Genomic DNA, 7551 nt, shown 5'->3' with positions numbered 1-7551 from the left:
CTCTACTCATTTCCTAGTGAATGAAAAACACAAGTACTTTAGTATATAGAGCTCTGAAGTTGATTTTGTGTTAGCAGGAAATACCACTTTCACCTCCATAGAGATCTTTGTCAACAAATCCACCACAGGACAGGAGCTGTGATCTTGACACTAGCTCATTTTTATACTCTGAATTCTTGTTTAAAAAATAAAACAAGTCTGAAAAAATATTTGTGCCATTCATTTGCATTTTAAAGCACAGTAGACTGAATCATTTACAACAAATGTCAATTTGATAATTGAATTTGACTACTAGAACTCTTGCCTTGCCTCCAGGAAAGTAGCAGATAAAGGGCCAAATTTCACTCTCACAGCTGCTGGCACAGGTCAGGTTGATTCCTAGTAAAACTGAGAAGAGAGTTTGATAGAAAGTGCAGTTGCACATGTTCATTTTTATCGACTAGCTATCCAAAAGCATCGTGTCCAAGAGCCTTACATTCCCTGTTTTCTCTCTCATAGGAATACCCTCCATCCAGACTGTTCAATATGTGGAAAGAAGACAGTCACGGCTGATTTCAATTGTGGTTCTGTGAGTACTTTTCTTGGATCTTCTGTACTTCTCTAAGAAGCATGAGAAGATAGCACTAGTATCTAATACTAATTAGATATAAACTGAAAGTGAAGTGCGAAATATGCTTAAAAACTTGGTGTGGTTGCCTAGGCATTCCACCTGTAAACCAACTTGCTTCAGAACTGCACGACATTGTAGTGAAGGTAACTATGTTTTATGAAACCCAATTATCTCCCAAGAACAAAACACCTTCTGGGAAACATTTCTTGTTTCTCGATACAGAGATGCTGCCTCAGCTGCCCTTGCTGAGGTAGAACTCAGTGATTTGATTAAAGTGCAATGATATCATTGTATAAAACAGGGATATCTTTGTCTACTTGACACATGTGAATTATGTTGGCAGATTTCTGTATCTCCCAGTCAGTAAGACAGGAGAAAAATGGAAGTAGCATAGGGTTGAGTTTAGAACATTCTGCAATGGTAACCTTAGTGATTTCTAGCCATATAGGCCCGAGATACTCAATTAATCTCAGAAAAAAACAGAAATTCCTGGAAAAATCCCCGTTTAGATGACTCATCTGTATTATAAAATGGGAATTACTTCAAGACACATTCTGTACTTATATACTTACCGGGGGATTCTGGACATCAGAAAGGCCCTTTAATCTGAATTGTGCAGTTTTTCTGTTCCTTGGTTGTTTGTGTACATGGTGTGCAAGTCTCCAAATGTTCCAGGCTCTGAATCATACTTATAGCTTTAGTGGTTCCAGAGAAATAAGCATTCAAATACTATATTTCTGTATTTTATCCTGAGGCTGGCCTCTGTGGGATTACCAGTCTGTCTACACATTAATGCACTTGTCCAAGGACTATGTGCTTCAGTCCAAATTGCTTCTCTTGCTTCTTTTATAAGAGAGACAACCAGCCTTGGGTCTGTCGGTTCTGGCAAGACAACAAGGACCACTGGCACAAAGGCTTGTTCTACATCCATTTATTGGCACAGTGATACACGACAGTCAAACTTGTCTCCAGAAGTGAATTTCAGATTGCTTCTAGCAATGCACACTACCCACCGAAGTGAATGAAATGAGTTTTGTCATTATAATTTAAGTCTCCTTTAATACATTTTCAAATCAGAATCTGAATAAGAAGATTTGCCAGATGCCATTCTAATGTGATTTCCTCTCTGAATACTCTTGGCAGATATGTAAGAACTGAATTGGTTGAATTCTGAGATAACACAAATTCTGAGAGTTAACTAAGCAAGCCCGTTAGTTTTAAGTTTATTTATTTTGCTTTTTATGAAGTACTTTTCTGTACGTTTCCATTTGCATTTTACTAATTTTTAGATAACTGAATGTTGCAATGAAGTGAAGAAATCATTTTGTGACCAGGAGTTTATCCAGTTGATACAAGCTAATAAATGACTTGAACAGATCAAATTCCTCCCTGGTGTGCACGGTGACACGTGAAACCTGCACTTTTTTGGTCTGGTTGTGAAAGCTTTGTGCTGCACCAAACTACCGTGACTAATGTAGGAAGGAAGCCAAATGGTGCCACATTGCTTTATTAGCAGCACAGAAATGATTTATGTATATGATCTTTCTGGATGCATCACAAGGCCTAAGCAGACTGAGCCAGATTAGTTCTGCCAAAATTCTTCTGAGTTAGAAATACCCCACAGTTTTAGTAGAGGAATGCTTAGTCCCTGCAGCACGTGACAAGTCTTGCTTTTTAAAACTTGAGTATCTGTAAGTGACTGCCATCGTTCTTGGTGGACTGTAAAGCATACCATGTTAAATACCAGGTGAAAGAGAAAACTGCTTATGTGAGCCACTGAGATGCACTTTGGGCAATGTAATGCCATAACATCGCACTGAAATTAGCTTCTATCTTTGCATAGCAATAGAAATGCTCAATATAGGCTCCATTCTGAGCCTGTAGATGGGATCCTACGCAGGGCGGAAAAACAAAGAGAGCAGTAAAATAATTGAATCTAATCGTCAATAAGGCTTCTTTCAAGTTCAAAGATCTTTTCATAAGTCATCTCAAACTGTCATTTCCACATGTCAGTAGCTTCACTTACAGTACGTGTGTAGAAGTAAGAAGAGATGAGAGAACACATACCTATTTTTTCATAGGAGTGAAAATTATTGTGTAATTTAAAAAATCCTTCTTTTTCTGAGGGCTGCTGATTTGGTTCTCAGCCATTGTGAGCTTTCTTCTGACCCTACCTGCAGAGGCTTATTTACAGCCCATGTGAACATTAACATTTCTGCATGTCTCCTAGAAAAATGTGTTCTTAATCTCCTGCTGAATTCTTACATGAGAACACACTGAAATTTGGCACAGCCACCAGTTATTTTCCAGTAAAAAACCACCTTATAGCAGTTGCATGTGCTTTCAATTTTTAAGGTATTTAGTAATGTTTTCACCTCTAATTAGCAGAAATTTCTGGGTTTGGCTCTTTCATTCCCCCGGGAACCAAGAGTTTGGTTTTGCCAGTTGCTGGGTCATTACAGAATTCCATTCCTCGTGTTAAATGTTGCTTTTCAAGTTCTGAATGAACTTGGAACTCAGACCAGTAGCAACTGAGTTCCTGGAAAATACTGAGCCGCATTAAATGCCACAACTGTCATAAAAAGAACATTCAAGTTTAGAAAACAATCGCAGAGAAAGCTTGAGTAAGGATTGCTATTTTCAGTCCTTTCCTTTCTGTCCCAGGAAATATCAGTTACACACAGGTGCTTATTTATAAATAGTTACCCCTGTTTGGTAGCTGGAAGGCATGAAGTGCAGGTTATCCCTGTGGTTCAGACTATGATTCCTTCATCTGCTACCTGACAACTGAAATGCCAATTTCTGCTGTAAATAAAGCAAACAGAAAGTTATACGTGATGCACTTTGAATCGGCAGAGATATTGAATGACAAAAATTGGGGTTTACAGTGGAAAATCAGTTGTCTTTTAATGGCAGCAGCCCCACTGGCGCCACAAAAAAGGTCTCCAAAAGAAGCAGAGAGGCTCAGCACTTGGATGTAGTACGATATAAGGGAGCCCTGACATGGACTTGCATTGTCTCTCTTGGTTTTACGACTAACCTCAACAGTGCATTCTTTCCACTGGCCATTATGTGTTCTCTGCAATTTAAACAGTGAGGCCACAGAGCTAATGGAAATCAGCGTTGTTATGATTATTTTGGAGAAGCTGTACTCTTTACATTTGATATCCAGATCTGCAGTTGTAGTTTCTACTACTGAGTCACAAAAAAAGTGAAAATCTCTTTTTAAAGAGGAAGTATTTTAAAAACATCTCACTCCCCCCACACATAGAGATTCATGTTACTCCATGCCAGTTTACACCTGATGAAATGTAATGTGCTTGAATGTTAGTGCTGCTGACAGGCCGGGCATGAGCTGCAGCTGTAACAGGAGAGCTGCCCTCACTCTGCCTGCACTGCTGTCTCATTCACAGAGACATTTCCTAAGCACTTTGTGCCCCGCTTGCTTGCTGTGGGGTTTCAGTGCCCGATTTGTGATGCAGATGTTCAACAAGGAGCCTCAAGGTTTGGTTTCTTGGCCGAATACCAAAGACACTGCTGGGAACTTTTATGTGATGATCTGATTTTGGAGTCCCATCACTGGCAGAGCTGCCAAGATACTTGTCCTCATGAGAGGACTCCTGTTCATTCATTAGAGCACTGTCTGCTTGCTTCTGTCTGTTCATAATACAGACCTATTTTTCTCTGTGCCTGCTTTTTCCCATTTACAACTTTCTCTTTCATTCAGGCTTCTCCTGTGTTTAAAACATCTTTTTATTTCTCTTTCATTTTTCTTTAAATGCATCTAATTGTGTCTTGCTCTGCCTCTGTCCACTATAATATTCTAAACATCTCTTTAGGATGAAGGTGCTCTCATTAACAACATGAGTTAACTACTGGCAGTGCTATGGGATGGTTGTGGCCTTCACTCTTTCCTCCATTTCTCTCATTAAGAAGAATTAATGAAGATGTTAATGAAATGTATTTCCATTTTCTGTTTCCACTAATTAGTCCCACTCAAAAATGCTGAGATTTCTGTTATCAGTGTCATTTCTCTAATGCTCTGTACCAATGAACTGAGCTATCAATAGAATATCCATTTTTTGCCAACTGCTTTATAGTTGAAAATGTTGAATCTCAGCTCGTTTCTTCATGTTACATCCAGAACATTGGAAGAGCTCTTTGGCAGGCTCCTGCTGGGCTCAGCTCCCATTCCCTGACTTCTCTCCAGAGCAGTAAGAATGGAAATAAGCAGCTCAGAATTTTCCAGTTCAGATCAGGCTCTGTGTGCGTTAAGAGAAACAGAAGCACAACCACAAGCACAGAGCAGACCCTTGATGTAGGCAGGCTGCAGCAGAAAGCAGAACTTCACCAGCCAAAAGCCATCCCACGTCAGCTGCAGACATCCATGCACAGCGCTTCTCCTGCTGCAGAGATGCAGTGACACAGCTGTGCCACCAGCAAGTCCCTGCTGCCACAGATCTGTGTGATAGGTGGCTTAAAAGCAGCTTCAGTCGTCTCTTTGTGATGCTTTCACTCTCAAGTAGTACTGTGCATAGGAAGCAATCTGGGACACCATGGTGGAGAGAAACACTTCTTTTCTTTACTTTCTTGCAATGGATTCCTTGGCTTCTGTTGTGGAGCTGCTTTAGTGAAATACTGAGATCAGCTAATTGGTGCATAATGTTCATTTTAATGGGTGCTTTTTTTTTTCCCTTGACAAACCCTGAAGAGATGCTCCAGAACACCATTATTGAGGGGGAGGGGAAACCCTGCATACTGAGAAGCTGAGGATTATACTGTGCTACAGAGAATATGAGCTGGAAAAATGTAGAGGCAGAGAAGGGGATAAAGGAAAAAAAGATTGATTCCTGATGTCTCTTTGAGGAGCACAGTCCAACTCTTACAGTAGTGGGAATCTTTCCAGCTCTTTCATATGAGAGGGGCTGGGTCCTGGCAATGGCACCACAGCGGCATGGAGCTGAAGCTGGCCATGTGCCATCACACTGCAGGTAAGGGATGGAGCTGTGGCAAAGCTCTCACGTGTGGTAAGGATAACAAAAAATCGAACTGCACAGCTCTTCACGTTCTTATTTGAAAATCTTGAGGGTGAATTGATGGAATCTTACAACTCTATTGTACATCTATCTCACGGTGGCTGAAGTCAGGAAGGTGATAACAGAGAAGATGAAGAGTGGATTTGTCTCAGCTGTGCATGCAGCTGAGGATCTTGGCTTGGAGCACTCAGCTCTGGTTCCTGGAAGTACTGTGCCCCATGGGCACTGGGTGCTTTGTTACTAACCAGCTTTCATTCCTGTGTTTTACCCGTTTTTCGGTGTTTCCTAGAATGCAGACACATTTCCAGATATTTTATACTAACCGAAAAATGTGTTTTCATAGAGTGAGACCTCCCTATTTCTAGCATTTTTTCTGTCTGAAATTAGATTCTCAGCCTTGAAAGCACTGTTTGCACTTCGACTGCAGTCTTTGAAATGCTTAGCATCCAAATGGAGTGCCATTTGTATACATACTAAAAACTCAAGCTCTTGGATGCTTCTAAAAGGACAACACTCAAGTTATAAATACTCCCTCATGATCTTTTTTTCTCAGATGTATAAGTGATCATTCTCTTTAAATAGTAACACCATGAGCTGCAGTGTGAGCTGTGGTAGGAATGGCTCTGCAGTGAAATGATGCTGCAGAGGTCGGTCCCTCTGAGCCACATCCTGTTTTCAGTTAACTGATCTCATATGGGGGAAATTTGTCAGAGGAAATATATCTAGTTTGGAAAGTACCAAAAACTTATCTCTCATTTCTTTGTGTAATTCAGCACCTATTGAGATAGAGGTGTCATATTTTCGAGAACTCTTGAAGGAGCAAGCTGGCAGCCCGGATGGGTGGCCTGGAGGGTGACAGCACACAGTGTCCCTTCAGCCCCAAACCAAAACTCCCCATCAGTGTAGCAGCAATCTTTCTGAAATTATCAACTTCCAAAAACTTACAATTGCTGAATCCAGAACTGCTTTTAGAACCTCTTGAAAAATGAGCTCACTTCCTGGCAGAAACGCTCAGTGCCAGAGTAACTTGCTATGACTTCTCACAGTACATTATAAAGCAATGACAGCAAATGTCTGAAGCCATACCAGCTCAGGCAGACCACAGTGTCCTCATAGATTCTTATCTCTGTACTCAGAGCATCCACAAATCTACGTGTAGCACAGAGAAGTAGAGAGGAGTGGAGATGAAGAGACAATACATGTGATTTTGCATGAATCTATAAGGCAAGCCTTCTGCTCCTGCGGGTGGATCTCAATATCTCAACTGGAAGCCTCAGCTAATAAAACTGACACACTGTTCCTCTTCTACAAGATTATCACCAGCTCTTGCTAACACCGTTGCTCTCACGGAGGTTATGTGTGCAGGTACCATGGCTGCAGCACAGAGCATCTGTGCTCCCATCTGCTTGTGCTGTAACAAGACTGCTGAGCTGCCAGTGGTGCTTTTCACTGCTGAGATGGTGGTGTTTTGCCAAAGGGAACAAACGTTGTTCCCTCTTTGCAGTGAGGGAGGTGGAAGCATTCGGTGGGTTTGTGGTTCATCCAAAATGTGATGTACGGCAGTAAACCAGATGAGTGCCCTAAGGCTGACTTGTGGCAATTGACTCCATCCGACTCAGCTTTCCTTTCCTCTACAGTGACACTTTTCTCTGCATCATCATTTCTTACCTGTTAAAACCTTCAGGAAAAAAGAAAAAAACACGCATTGCTTGTGAAAGGCAGTCTAACCCAAAGGCACGTAATTAAAGGGCCTCTGGCAAAGTGAAGGGCCAAATTCTCGATCCTTCAGTCTTGCGTAGTGGTTCTGGTGGTCTACAGGGTGCAGCTATGGAAAGACACTGCCTGTGCAGCAAAGGAACTGAATGAGGGGTGAGAGCTGCAGATGGAAGAGCCCAAAATGGTGAA

Source organism: Phasianus colchicus, chromosome 19 (genome assembly GCF_987193195.1).
Source record: "Phasianus colchicus chromosome 19, bPhaCol1.hap1.1, whole genome shotgun sequence".
Classification (NCBI taxonomy): Eukaryota; Metazoa; Chordata; class Aves; order Galliformes; family Phasianidae; genus Phasianus; species Phasianus colchicus.
The sequence above is the reverse complement of the archived record's forward strand: the minus strand, read 5'-3'. Positions refer to the sequence as shown.